The following is a 15588-nucleotide window of genomic DNA, read 5'->3' as shown; positions in this document are numbered from 1 at the left end:
CAAAGTGTAGGGTTGACAGGCGTGAGCCACCGCACCCAGCCCTTCATTAATATATTTGATTACAATTATGCAGAGCAAATAAAAACAAATATTTTGAGGAAACAGAAGACAACCTAATTACCTTATAACTAATAGAACAACTAATTTAGGAAATTGATTCTTTAATATATGGAAATATTTCTCTTTTAAAGATTACTTGTGAGTTTATGGTGCCTACTATTTTGCAACTCGATTTTTAAAGGGCCCTTTTACAACTCAGAATTATCTTTATCATGTGAAACACAAAAAGCATTTCTAAAATAAAAATAGCGTTTGGAGCACATCTGTTTCACTGATATGTTTTAAAGAAATTTGCATGTATTGGGATCTGATGGCTTGTGTGTCGCTTTAAGAAGGTGCTCTGCATGACTCACAATTAAACTGCGTATTAGGAGAGATGGGTGTTGCCATGGTAAGTACACATTTTTTAATTGAATAGCAAACTAAATAGGCACATAAACCCATGTAAATTATTGACACATAAATTGCCTCTCCCGAGGCTACAAATAAACATATTTCTCTTTGGAAATATTCTGCTATTTTTCTTGGGTTTTGTTTCGATAGTAGACTCTTGCATCTCTTTTTGTAGGCTGAAGCCTCCTTTCCTTATACCCAGTCTTTCTCACCTCTGTTCACTGATGAACAGCAGTGTTCTGAGTACAAGGAAAAACGACTTGGTAAACAAAGAATGCATTAAGATGTTAAACATCGTGAAATCCATGCTCTGATGCTTAATAAATATCTGCAATCTTTGCATCTAAAACGTCATAGGAAAATGGTATTAAATAAGATTCAAGAAATCCCTCACAATTTGATTCTAGAGTTCCACATAAGACAGGGATTGCTATATAAAGTGGTTAAAAATGAATACTTTCTGTTTGTACTAGAGAAAGGTTATTTGTAAATGCGCATGCTCAAAATCGTAGTAGTTCCATCTTCTCTCTTCAGCCTTTCTCTTCTTCCTTACAGTTCACCTCCAGCTCACCCAGTTCAGCTTATTAATATCCTTTACGGACACAGCAGTAAAAGCTTTTGTCTTTTTATTTTTTTCTCTACTCGCATATTTGGACTCGCGTGCTCTTATTCATCCTTTGCTTCACAAAGGAAGGACTTTTCATGGCATTTTGTGGGTTATATAGCAATTTGTACGATGTGCTCTGCCTCCTTTTTCCATTTGGAAGATTTTTTTTTCCTGGTTTTACTTTAATCACAATGAAGCATGTAGAGAGGACGGTCATTTGGACTCATATCCAAGTTATTTTTAGAAACACATTGACAAATTTTTAAGTAGATATTGTATTTTACAAAGAATGCTGTTCTGAGATCATCCTGGCTTGAACAATAAGAAAATTCAAGACTACAGGAGGCAAGCACAACAGGATATCCATAAGTAACAACGCCTACTTATCAACTAGGGGGAGCTTAACAGACTTGTTCCTGACTGTGACAAACAGTGAGCTGAATTTTTAAAGAGGCTGTTAAGTAGTGAGTGAACACAAAGGTAACAGGAAAAGATTTGGTGTAGTGCACCAAGATTGCTTCGTGGTGCAAATCAAGAGCGATTTAGAACAATAGTGACTGATCGTTTTCAGCAGCTGCCTCGACTTTTATTCTATTGCCTTGTAGAGTTCAATCACCTTTGTTTTCTTACTTTAGTTTCAGAGTTCATTTTTCATGATGTTCATTTTTTATGATGAAAGCGAACCTGTCTTGAAGGAATAGATGAATAGTTTCTGGTGGGTTCAAAGACACCTTCAACAGCTTGGAACAAAAGGAAATTATTATACAGATCAAGGTACTACATGAAAATGTTTTTACAGTTTTAAATAAAATATAAACAGCTGTTGAGAGAAGAATGGCACAGTGACAGTTGTTACCAATCCATTAATAATCTGAACACAAATTCGATCCTGTTCATTATGTGTAACCCACATTCCTCTATAGAGAAAACAGTCAGACTTAAATGTGTAAAAAATGGATTCTACAGCAAATCAGAACAAATACAGAAAAAGGAAATGGTGAATCAAGTCTGAATTTATTATGTAATTTTCTTGAAAACCAAGTAATCAATACATTCTAGCTATGTAATGAGTGGTGCTAATAGTAATAGCCTGCTTTTATTGGCTACCATTCAAAGGACTGTCTGGTAAATGATGAAACACTCCAAGGAACTCTTTCTCCTGTCTTTTTATATTTCCCTTGCTTGTAAAATAGTCTTACTTTCTAATCAGAAGCATACAGGCTTTTTAGATACTTGCTTATTAAAACAGAAAAGGTATTTCTCATGCCTTCTTATATTTCACTCTTCTAATTTGCTATGTGACTTAAAATTATCCTAGTAACATATCTTACAAAAATCCTAAAGGTTTCTTTAAGATTACATGTAAAATCTATAGGGGTAAAAATAAGTGAGAGATTATAGAATTCTTTGTAAACTCTTATTCAATTGTAAGATCCAGAGCTTAAACAGGAAGAGATTATGTTCCACTTTGCATAAGAAAACATGAAAGTACCCGAAAGATTTCACCAAAGCAACTCCATTATGATCAGTTATGTTTGCATTGATGCCACATGATATAATAGAATACAGGTCATAGATATTTGTCTCGGAAAGCCTGCTTAAGCTTTTTAAAAGTCAGTGCACCTAAGTTAATGTCATCTGCTTATAGAATAAAAAGACTATAGTAAACAAGAATGCATAGGAGCAACAGGAATATCTACCTGTAGAACAACTGAGCTGCCTAGTGAATGCTCTTAGGTATTTGTTGAATATAAGACAATCTTTCCTCCTTCAAAGTTTTACAGTACAGCTTATTCTACCACCAGGAAAACATCTGTGTAACTATGCTACCTCGATGAGTTTCCTAACAAAGTTGTTCTTAAATTATACTCCCTTGAAACACTGTTTGATTTGGCTCAAATGTATTTATTGAGGGCAAAGAACTGTAGATTATAAGAATGATACATGGATACAGTATTTAAAACTCTTCTCTTTATCTACTGAGTAGAAAAAAAAAATAGTGACCTTAACAAAATGCTTATATCTTTTTCTGTGCTATTTTTTTTTCATTTTTTCTCTTCTTTCTGATGACAGTCAGATTTACATCTTTCTAATATTTTAATCATTCCACATGGGGGAAAAGTAATAACATAGTTTTTAAACAGAAAATCTCTAAAGTAATACTCTAAAGAGGAAATATTATAAGTAGTTACATTTTGTAGGTAAAATGAATCTGTGATAGGTTTAGGGGTGACCTAGTGCATAATGGAGGAAGAAACATATTTAATACATTCATTAGTTGTATTTATTAGCACACTTATGCAAGGAAGGAATGATATTCAGGAACAACATTTTCATCAGAGGAAGTACCCCCTAGAGAGCCCTACTGTCCCTGGGAAGTTCAGGCATGAACCATGCTAACATCTGAACAATGGTATTTCTAAATAAAGTAATTAACAGGCATATGTGCTCTCACAATCCAGACATCAAAGGACAAAATTTCACAACAAAATCAGACAATAAAAACATCAAATAGCAAAGGGCAGCTATTGTTGTCCTAGCAAATCCAGCTGATGCATTTTTAAAATGTAGTTATAAACCTTTAGACTGAGTCAATATTTGTTTTAACTCAATGATTTCCGTTTCAGATTTTCTCAGTTTACAACTCAGAGATGATTTTTCTCTTTTTTGTGTGTGTGTTACATGAGCACCCTGGGATTTGAAACTCAAACTGCATTCCTACTATCTCTTCTGGTCATTGATAAAGATCTGTAATTACAATGAGGCCAGAGGTTGCCTTGATGATGTCAAGAAGCAGAAGGCAATATACCCTGACCTTTCCTAAAAACATTGCTATGCCAGCAGTCCAGTTTTCTTATGTCAGTTTTACAAAAAGACTGGGCTGAGAGAAGTAGAAATAATAAGATTGCTTCTTACTGTCCCACACAGCACAGTCAAGCTGCACAACCTTCATTGTGTCCTAGAAGAAAAGAATTCCTTTACCTGGTAGACTTGCTCTGTGTCCCAAGGTTGAATTCCAGTTTGGGGCCAAATTCTAGATCAGAACCCATTTTTTTTTCTACCAAAGCAAATAAAGTGGGCTAACTGATTTTGATTACCAGTGAGCATTTGTCACTCCTGCTTCTTCCCCAGTTGTCAGAGTCCCCCTCCATCTGTGCATGTGGCTAGCCATGTAGGACATGGCCTCTGGCGATAGCTTGCTGAGGCCCATTGTCTGCTTCTGCCATTGAACAGCTTCGGAATCTGGGGCAACTAACTAAACCTCTTGTGCTTCATTTTCTATAAAATGCAGATGAGTACCATACTTATATCAGATTTTTAAGAATTAAATAAATAAAAACAGCTATGAGGTTGAAAGCAGGACCTGTATACAATGAGTGCTATATGAAAGATGACAATTGCTATTATTATAGTTATTATTTGATGTTACCTGTAGCAGATCCTGAAATTTGGCTTACTTAGCATTTGTTTCAACATTTTTCTAGTTTGCTTTTCTTTGCGTATAAGGTGGAAAGTTAAAATCAACATTCTGTTGACTCCATTCAAGCTAGGCTGCAGGCCTGTGATCAGTTTCTTCCAATCACATGCACCTGTATAATGTGGCAGCTGGTCAAAGGGAAATTGATGTTCTGGACAGCAAGGTGGAATATTGGCATCCTCCAGCCAAAGGTTCCGAAGTGTGGGTATCAACTTCATGGCTATTTCCATTAAAATAGTTTCGTGGTGTCATTGGGCATTTTTTTTTTCCTGACATTAAAAACCAAATATGGTTCTCTGGCCTTCGCTGATGTTCCATAAACTATCAACTATGCCTTCATAAAACTGTTTAACTAGCTAGAATATACTTTACCATTTGTAATTAGGTAAAGTTACTAAACCTTTAACTAGCTAGAATGTACTTTTCCATTTGTAATTAGGAATTCTGGCTGCCGTATACTATCATTTAAGGTTTCATGAAGCAGCATAGCTCTCGCTTGTGAATGTGGCTGCAGGGTGGCCAAGTTGTACCTCTCATACAGAGAGAAGGAGGCCAGCCTCATGCATGTGACACATACTGCTTCATACAGCTGTGGAACAGATGGATCCCTAGAAGTTGTCTGCAATTCCTTAAGACACTGCCGACTTCGATTCCCCAGGGAATAAGGGATACTTGTTCCAGTGATTGTAAAATATTCATGGTTCCTCTGTCTGCACTGTATGCTATTTCTACATTCCTTTCACCTTTAGCCAGATTAACATGTGCAGTAAACAAATCTAATGTCCAACTTTGTGTATTTGAAGAACAAAGGAATTTTAGCGTAAACATGTAGACATTGGTAAGTGGGTAAATTCCAGGTTAGGGCTGGTCCTGAATTTTCCAGAAATTTCTGGTTCAGTTCCCAAATCTGCCCTTCTTTCAACAGCACTTCAAGGCTTATATTCACAATCCATTCACTTAATCATCGAACATTCAAGCTTGTTCTCAAGAAATTATAAATCAAAAGTGCCCAGTTAGATAAGGGCAGAATTGAGAACAAAACATAATTGATATGGTTAGAATATGCATCCCTGCCAAATCTCATGCTCAACTGTAATCCCCAGTGCTGGAGGTGGGCCTGGTGGAGGTGCTTGGTTCATGGGGGCAGATCCTGTATGGCTTGCTGCTGTCCTCAAAACAGTGAGTGAGTTTTCACAAGATCTGGTTTTTAAAAGTGTGTAGCACCTCTCACCCATTCTCTTTTGCTTCCCCTCTGCCACATGAGACTCCTGCTTCTGCTTCACTTTCCACAATGAATGAAAGCTTCCTGATGCCTCTCCAGAAGCTGAGCAGACTCTGACGTTCTGCTCGTGTAGCCTGTAGCACCATGAGTCTACTAAACCTTTTTTCTTTATAAATTATCCAGTCTCAGGTGTTTATAGTAATGCAAGAATAGTCTACTATGATAGGTCTTCTACTTTCTTGTCCAAAACTGTTTTTACTACTTCTCAATCACAGTCTTAACCAAACTAGAAGTTATCCTCAGTTCAGGTATGATCTGAGTTTATACTTCCAGGCCTTTTATGTTGCAAAGAGACTAAATTTTCATTGAAGACTTTTTAACAGACCAGTCATGATCATTAACTAGCTAATGTACTATACCTCTTAACATAATACGTGGATAGTAACATAAGTGACAGTTGCCATTCTAGTTAGTCTAATGTAATTACAACAGTAATTTTAAAGATATATTCAATCATACTAATATGGATAATAATAATAGGGTACAATATTTCAGTCTATATTATATTTAAAGAAATTACATTTAATATCAATTAATCCCTGAGGGTCAAGTGATAAATCCCTGAGGGCATTTTATTTGTGATTTGCAATGTAAAATTGGAAATGTTATCTGTGATATGACAATGCATCCAGGCATTTAAAAAGTACCTTTGTTCCTAAGCATCTCCCAAGTCTTTGGCATTCTGTCTACAGCGCACTACCTTGGTCCCAAACCTTCCTTCTCCGCCCTCTAAAATTTCCCCCACTCTTCAAATGGAAGATATTTTCTGCTCCACCTAATCATTTCACATCACCTCAGCAGGATATGATTGCTCCCACAGCCCTTATTCTCTTAACAACACATACAGAATTTGTCAAATGCTGCTGTATATTGCAATTTGTTGTCTACTTAATTTCACTCCTCTATCAGAGCATTAGTCACATCCAAGGAGACATACGCTGTCTTGTGCTTTTGTTCTTTAGTATCTCAGAGTGTCTGGGGCTTTTCACAAAGATAATAAATATTTAACGAATAAAAGGATCACAAGCTCAACTGCCTGCAGAGGGTGTGCGGTCAGCATGACCAAGTGCCACTAATCTGATTCAAGGATATAGGTAACAGCTACTTGCACTATGAGCAAGCATCAAGTCGATCTATTTACAACGTCTCTGAAATGCTCTGTGGGCTTAATGAAGGCAAGATAAAGCACTTCCAGTGGTCAAGTTAAGCCCTATGCCTACCAGGTATGTCCCTTGAATAAAATACCGATCAGCCTACTTCTATACAATAAAAACCAACCCAGAAAAATATGCCACTTTTACTAAGAATTGAATTCATTTTGTTTTCTCCTCTCACACGTGAGGAGTGGATGTATAGAGGTTGTGGGGAGTCAGACTCATTAATCATTAAGAAATGATATGTCTTTTAGTAAAAATAAGAGAAAGGGACCTGACGCAGTGGCTCTCGCTTATAATCCCAGCACTTTGGGAGGCCGAGGTGGGCAGATTAACTATGTCAGGGTGATCCTGGCTAACACGATGAAACCCCATCTCTACTACAAATAAAAAAAATTAGCTGTGTGTGGGGGCGCACGCCTGTTGTCACAGTTACTTGGGAGGCTGAGGCAGGAGAATTGCTTGAACCCAGGAGGTGGAGGTTGCAGTGAGCAGGGATGCACCACTGCACCCTAGCCGGTGGAACTGAGCAAAACTCTCTCTCTCTCTCTCTCTCTCTCTCTCTCTATATATATATATATATATATATATATATATATATGCACACACAAATAGAGAGATGGGCCTGGCGCAGTGGCTCATGCCTGTAATCCCAGGACTTAGGGAGGCTGAGGCCGGTGATCACGAGGTCAAGAGATAGAGATCATCCTGGCCAACATGGTGAAACCCCGTCTCTGCTAAAAATACAAAAATTAGCTGGGCATGGTGGTTGGCACCTGTGATCTCAGCTATTCAGGAAGCTGAGGCAGGAGAATTGCTTGAACCCAAAAGGCGGCGGTTGCAGTGAGCTGAGATCGCACCCCTGCACTCCAACCTGGTGACAGATGGAGATGCCGTCTCAAAAAATAATAATAATAAGAGAAATGTTACATTATGTAGACTTACATCTTACAAAATTATTTCATGCAAGTTGTTTAATTTAAACTTCATAACAAATTAGGGAGGTGGCTGAGCACATAATACAGCCACAGTTCTTATGGATGAGAAAAATCAAGCTTGGAGAAATTCAAGTGTCTTGCCCAAGTTACTGCAAAATAGGTTGTGGTAGAGATGTCACCAAACCCAGAATATTTGATACTGACCCCAGAGCTCTTTGCACAATACTATTCTGCTTAGCACAAGAACTACGTTATTTTTACCCAGGCTCACCAATCAGAAGTGAGAGGCAGTTCTTATAAAAAGAGGAATGAGTTCTCTAGGGTTTTGGGTTTTCTTTACCCTTTGCATATTTTTTTCTTTTGGTTGACATAAAAAATTATGCAAATGATCACTTGCTTATTTTGCATGTAATTATCGGCTATTTTCTATTCACTAGTTATATGCACATGTTTGTAAATGATGGCAATTATCATCCTTGAGACTTTACCCACTTTGCAGTGCTTATCCTAAATTCAAAGACACAGAAATGCACAAAAACACACATTCCATAATTTACCTTTTAGAGCGATGTCTATATAGAATAAACCAGCATCCTTATTGAAAATTCAGTGAGAACACATGGGCACAGGGAGGGGAGCATCACACACTGAGGTCTGTGGCAGGGAACTAGGGGAGGGTCAGCTGGGTGTGGGGAGGTGGGGAGGGATAACATGGGGAGAAATGCCAGATATAGGTAATGGGGAGGAAGGCAGCAATCCACATTGCCATGTATGTACCTATGCAACAGTCTTGCATGTTCTTCACATGTACCCCAAAACCTAAAATGCTATAAAATATATATATTAAAAAAAAGAAAATTCAGAATTGTAAAAGGAACTAATAAAACATAAAATAATCTATCCTCTTACCAGCAATGATCAATAGAATTTGTGAAATTTGAGGAGTGAGAAGCAGGGAGTTTTCATAGGCTTGTTGGGCTTTGGAATTTAGTCTGCCAGTCTCTTTTCTCTATTTTAATGAACTCATTCATGTAAGTTTTTCGAAGTAGGAAAGCAGTCATTGTTTAGTGTCTATGCTTACTCTATCTGGTGAAAGTCTGCATAACAAGCCTCCCCAAAATTTAACTTGATGGGAGTTGGGAGGAGAGGATCACAGGCCATCACTGAGGATAAGTGAAAGTGTGAATTGTCTTCTCTGGAGTTCCAATCTTGGTAAGAGAGAGAAAAGGACTTGGTTTGGGGGTGGGTTGGGGTGGGGGTGGGGTTGTATGGGGACAGTTATACTCTTCTCAAGGTTCCACTGTAATGAAATTCCTAACAGTAGATGTTGGTTATAGGTAATAATAAAAGGAAAATGAGAGGTAGTGGGAAAGCTAAGAGAGAAGAGCAGAGTGGACTGCTGTTCCATACTAACTTTCCACCAGTATTCATAATAGTTTCTTCACTCAAAATGTAAATCATTTCATTATGTTGGGTTGCTAGCTATTAGCAATTATATACCCGTCAGTCCTTAAAGCTAAATCAAGAAGGAGTAGGAAAATGGATGAAAAGTGAATATTGCTAGGAACAATTGATCTGTCACTGCTTGCTTAAGTGACTGTGACAATGTAACTAAACCTTTCATAAACCAGCTACAAAATGATATACAAATGGTTAGTTCTGGATGTGTTAACTGTAGCATTTTACTTATATTTTTCTATTGAAATAAGTTGAAAAATGCTAAAGAGAGTTTTTGATGAATATCTGTAGGTGTTACAATCTCATGTAATTTTGAGGGTTAAAGACCACCGCTACTTAGGAATTTATAATTTTACCTGAATTCTTATGTTGAAAGCAAACTTATTTTACATTACAATATTTGTATAATGAAGTACATTTATGTTATCCAAGGAATCTGTTGCAGATGCTGGTACCCGGAGAAATGAAAAGATGATTTACTTACGTTTACTTTTGACAATTATGGATTATTCTTCCATAAACATGCACAGTATAATGGAAACTAAACAAAAATACTCTAAAGATTATCCATCTATATGAAAACATGGTACAATAAATAGAAAAACCATTCTCATTATTACCAGGAAGATAGCTCATCTAGTAAAAACATTTCAACCATTTATGGAAAAGAGGTTTTTGAATGCTTATAAGAAAAACCTCGAGATTCTTGAAGTTATTTGTCATAATTACTGGCTAATTCTTGAAATCTTTATTTTAATGTTAGTGCAAAATCAGTGACTGAGTGGTTGGTAGCATCTTATGCTAGTGTTTTAAAGGGATAAACTGATACTCATTAAGTAATTTATTATAACTTAGATGCTCAGAGCTTGGTTTGAGAAATAAAATGTAACAGTAAAGGATAAAAATCAAGAGAATAAAATAGGTAATGCAGATATATATATAAATAATCTCTTCATCATTAGTAAATCACATAAGAGTATTTTAGGGCAGGGAGTTACAAAATTTGACCCCAAATGAAAATTGATCCTAGAACAGTTTCCTCTGGGAAAAGTCCTTCTGAGCAGAGAAATAGAGAAGAGTATGATGTTAGAGTGTAGTGGGGTAAGAGGGAAGAAAGAGAACCCATCTGGAGAGTACAAGAAAGAAAAGAAAGCAACGTGTTCTTTTTTTTTTTTTTTTTTTTTTTTTTTGAGACAGAGTCTCACTCTGTCACCAGGCACCAGGCTGCAGTGCAGTGGCACAGTCTCGGCTCACTGCAACCTTCCACCTCCCAGGTTCAGGCAATTCTCCTGCCTCAGCCTCCTGAGTAACTGGGACTACAGGTGCACACCACCACACCCAACTAATTTTTATATTTTTAGTAGAGACGGGGTTTCACCATGTTGGTCAGGATGGTCTCGATCTCTTGAACTCATGATCCGCCCACCTTGGCCTCCCAAAGTGCTGGGATTACAGGTGAAAGCAATGTGTTCTATTAGAGGCTGCACTTTAAGAAGGAAAGGAAATTCATAGAGGAACACAAATCTAGGAGATAAAAGAATTAAACAGCCAAATGATGGCAAAAAATCAATAAATAAAGTAAATGAAAAAAGAAAAAGGGAACAGGGAAAGAGAAATTATAGAAAAGACAGAAAATAAAAGAAATTAAAAAGAAAAAAAAACAAAAGAAAAATTTGTGTTGTCTAGTAGAAAGTATGATGTCATTTTTTCCATTTGTAATTTCTAACAAAGAGTTTAGGAATCAAAGAAAAGTTTGTACATAAAGGTTCCCTTCAACTATCTCTCAGACCTAGCTTCCATAGTTAAAATGTTGATTGTTTTTGACAAATTGTATGTTGGGCATATAAATAAGGATGTGACTGGGAAGTTTGTGGTATGTCTTGAAAGGAAAGACTCCAATTTAACATTGTATTCACAGAACATGTGCATGTTTGTATTTACTTTGAGACCAGGAAGAAAGAATGATAGGTTGCATCTTGGAATATTCTTTTACAATTAGGCAAAATAAGAATTCTTAGAAGTAGAGTCCTGTGAATTACACACTTCATTATATCAAAGCTAAATTAAGGTCCCTTGTTTACCTAGTTAGCCCACCCTTGAAAGGGAATACAAATGGAAAATAACATTTTACTCAGTCCTACAGCTAGTCATCTCATATTTTCCTTTCTCACACTGTGATTCCTTTTGCCACCATCTTTCTTACTTGTGTGTCATTCACCATTCACATGGTGAGGAAGGAATACCTGAAACACAAACTGTCAATTGATAGCCTTTCTTACAGAAATTTCTCCAACCCTCTGCTGGAAACAAATTGCATTTGGTTCTAAAAATCCTAAATAACCATTTGTTTATCATCTATTGACCCTGTCTTTATAGTTCAGCTTAAGGGTTGGCCACATTTTCACTTCAGTCTGGTCAGATGCAGAAATAAAGACATGTTCTCTTCTTACTATACCTCTGGATTTGTTTAGCTTAATAAAACACTGATATCCATACTTGGAGGACAAGCCACTTCTAACCCACCAGTTTGACTTCATGATCTTTGAACTTCTCTTGCTATAAAACTTAACATTAAATGTTTGCTAGGAAGCAACAATTTCATGTCAAGACCTAATAATTGATTTAATTATCATAATGCTTTGAGCTTAGAATTTAATTCATGAACATTCCTTTGCAAGACTTATCAGATGCATAGGATTTCTGTCATCATGATTCTGATTTTTTAAAAAACCTTAATTTATCAAGGGCACTAATGATTTATATAGTTTCAAATCAATTAACGTATCGCCAACCTCATTTTTTTCCTGAATACTCAGCAATATTTGATACAAATACTTTCTAGCCTTGAAATCTCCAGTCCTTTCTATATCTAACATATTTTCTATAATGAAGAGAATGTAAAGCTAAAAGTTATGTCTCCAGATTTCCTGGAAGCTGGAATTAAAAATGAGATTTAGGTTGGACCAATCAGTGTCCTCTCATGTGAACTGGGAGGCAAAACCGAGGTAAGGGCAGAATACAATTGCTTTCGCTGCTTTTGCCAGGCAGACATGGTATTCAGGGAATTTATTTTTTCTGGAGAACCATTGGTGGATTTTTCAATGGCAAGTCATTAGATTTATCATTTTCAAGAGTAGAATATTCATTTCATATTTGTAGATTTTATTTTTGAACATTTCATTTTTATCTTGACTAGCAAGATAACCTATCATCCTATGTATTTCCTCATTGTATATATAAAAACTAAAGTAGGCTGGGTGCGGTGGCTCATGCCTGTAATCCCAGTACTTTGGGAAGCCACAGCAGGCAGATCACAAGGTCAAGAGATCAAAACCATCCTGGCCAATATGGTTAAACCCCATCTCTACTAAACATACAAAAATTAGCTGAGTGTGGTGGCATGCACCTGTAGTCCCAGCTACTCAGGAGATTGAGGCAGGAGAATCACTTGAAACTAGAAGGTGGAGGTTGCAGTGTGCTGAGATTGTGCCACTGCACTCCAGCCTGGTGACAGAGTGAGACTCCGCTCCAAAAATAAATAAATAAATAAATAACAATATAAAAATAAAATATAAAGTATTATTTATTTGTTAATTGTCCCTTCTTCATCATCACAATTTAAGTTCCAGAAGGGCAGGGATCTTGTGTCTTCTTCTTTACAGAGGTTAGAATAGTACAAAGCATGTAGTTAGCAATTAATAAATGTTTCCTGAGTGAAAAAATGCATGCAGATTGAGTGAATTGGGGTTGTGTCAGGGAATTGAGGACTGGAGCTATGTAGCTATTATGTATCATATGAATATTGTTTATATCTTCTTTGCATAAGTACATGTACACATGTGCATTGTGTGTATAGTATATAAAAAATCTTTATTCCTTTTCAGGTCTCTCTCCCAAGATATAACTTGAGAGTGAGAAAATCTTCCTTTACTTCTCAATCTCTGTAGCTTTCATTTGTCCAAAATTTGCTAATTATTTTTAATATTTTAATTCCATTTTTAATACATTTTGACAAAATTTTCTTATGTTTAAAATAAACTTTCTATTGTAGAGAAGTTTTAGACTTACAGAAAAGTTGCAAAGCTACTACAGTGAGTTCTCATATACCTTACACCCAGTTTTTCCTATTAACATTGTAAATTAGAAAGGTACTTTTGTTATAATTAATGAACCAACATTGAATTATTCATTCACTTATGTTCATATTATTCAGATTTCCTGTTTTGACTTAATGTGCTTTTTCTGTTCCAAAATTTTATCCGGGCTACCACATTGCATTAGTAGTCATGAATCCTTACACTCCTCTTATCTGCAACAGTTTCTCAGTCTTTCCTTAATTGTGATGACCTTAGGAATTTTAAGGCATGCTGGTCAGGTGTTCTATAGAATATCACTCAACTAGTATTTATCTGATGGTTTCCTCATGGTTAGACTTGGGTAATATGCTTTGAGGATGAAAACCACAGTAATAGAGTATTACCATTTCATCATATTATATCAAAGGTATATAGTATCAACACAACTTTTCACTTCTGATAATGACCTTGATTACCTGACTGAAGGAGCATTGAGCAGGTTCCTGCATGAAGTTATTCTCTTTTTCTTTTTTACATGCTGTACTTTCCCCTTCCTTCCCTCCTTCCTTCCTTCTTTCCTTCCTTCTCTCCTTCCCTCCCTCCCTCCTTCCCTCCCTCTCTCCCTCCCTCCTTCTTTCCTTCCTTCCTTCCTGCTTTCTTTTTTTCTTTCTTTTCTTTTCTTTTCTTTCTGGAATCTTGTTTTGTCACCCAAGCTGGAATGCAGTGGTGTGATCTTGGCTCACTGCAACCTCCTCCTCCTGGATTCAAGTGATTCTCCTGCCTCAGCCTCCCAAGTAGCTGGGATTACAGGCATGTGCCACCATACCCAGCTAATTTTTATATTTTTAGTAGAGGCGGAATTTGACCATGTGGCCCAGGCTGGTCTCAAACTCCTGACCTCAGGTGATCCACCCACCTCAACCTCCCAAAGTGCTAGGATTACAGTCATGAGCCACCATGCCTGGCCTACATATTGTACTTTCTAGAATGAATTCACAATGCACAGCCCACACCTAGGAGTGAAGAATTTTACTCCATCTTCTTGAAGGCAAACTATCTACATAAATTATTTGAAATACATCTTCATTGAGAGTTTCACCTCTTATCTCTCATTTATTTATTCATTCAATCTTATATTAATACAATATTGGCTAAAACATATTTTATATTTGAGTGGTTATATGTATTACCACACACATACATACAAATATACACATATACACACACACACACATATATATACATATACATATATATGTGTGTATATATATATATGTGTGTGTGTGTGTGTGTATATATATATATATATATATATATATATATATATATATATATTTGAAACACAGTCTTATTGTCACCTGTCACTCAGGCTGGAGTGGGCAATGGCATGATCTTGGCTTACTGCAACCTCTGCCTCCCAGGTTCAATCAATTCTCCAGGCTCAGATTCTTCAGTAGGTACCATTACCATTACAGGTGTGCATCACAACGCCCAGCAAATTTCTGTATTTTTAGTAGAGAAAGGGTTTCACCATGTTGGTTAGTCTGGTCTCGAAGTTCTGACCTCAAACAATACACTGGCCTTGGCCTCCCAAACGGCTGGGATTACAGGTGTGAGCCACCATGCCTGACCTATTTTATTTATGTATTTTTGCTCAAATTATTTTATATTTGGCTATCTTAAACTCTTTAGTTGCTTGGTGTATCCCTTTCATGTATTCTCCTCATTAAAGGTTTTCTTTTATTACTTCCTTACTTTCTGTCCAAATTACAAAGATTGACAAAGGAAGAATTTTCTACTTTTGAGGTTTCTCTTAGGAGAGGATCTATCAATGAGTAAGGATTATCTCTATATTACACACACACACAAGGTGGTCCAGGCTTCAAATTGTATATTCTCTACCTGCTTTCTATAATTAGCCATTTCTCCAAAGATCCCCAGTTTGTTTTTTTGGACAGTGATGTATTAGTCTGTTTTTACACTGCTGATAAAGACATACCAGAGGCCAGGTAATTTATAAAGAAAAAGAGATGTAATGATCTCACAGTTCCTCATGATTATGGAGGCCTCACAATCATTCCAGAAGGTGAAGAAGGAACAAAGGCACATCTTGCATGGTGGCAGATGAGAGAATAAGAGTCA

The 15588-nt window shown here is 36.6% G+C and overlaps 1 long non-coding RNA gene across 1 annotated transcript in view; it reads left to right on the top strand.

Moving 5' to 3' along the window:
• Positions 1-372: 372 nt before the first annotated feature.
• Positions 373-15588, top strand: part of LOC141580407 (uncharacterized) — a 190873-nt gene continuing 175657 nt past the window's right edge. Inside the window, exon 1 of the long non-coding RNA XR_012512615.1 lies at positions 373-451. This is a non-coding gene — a long non-coding RNA (uncharacterized LOC141580407). The remainder of the gene's footprint in view (positions 452-15588) is intronic.

Source organism: Saimiri boliviensis, chromosome 11 (assembly GCF_048565385.1).
Source record: "Saimiri boliviensis isolate mSaiBol1 chromosome 11, mSaiBol1.pri, whole genome shotgun sequence".
Lineage (NCBI taxonomy): Eukaryota > Metazoa > Chordata > Mammalia > Primates > Cebidae > Saimiri > Saimiri boliviensis.
This window is presented reverse-complemented; position numbering and strand designations above follow the sequence as displayed.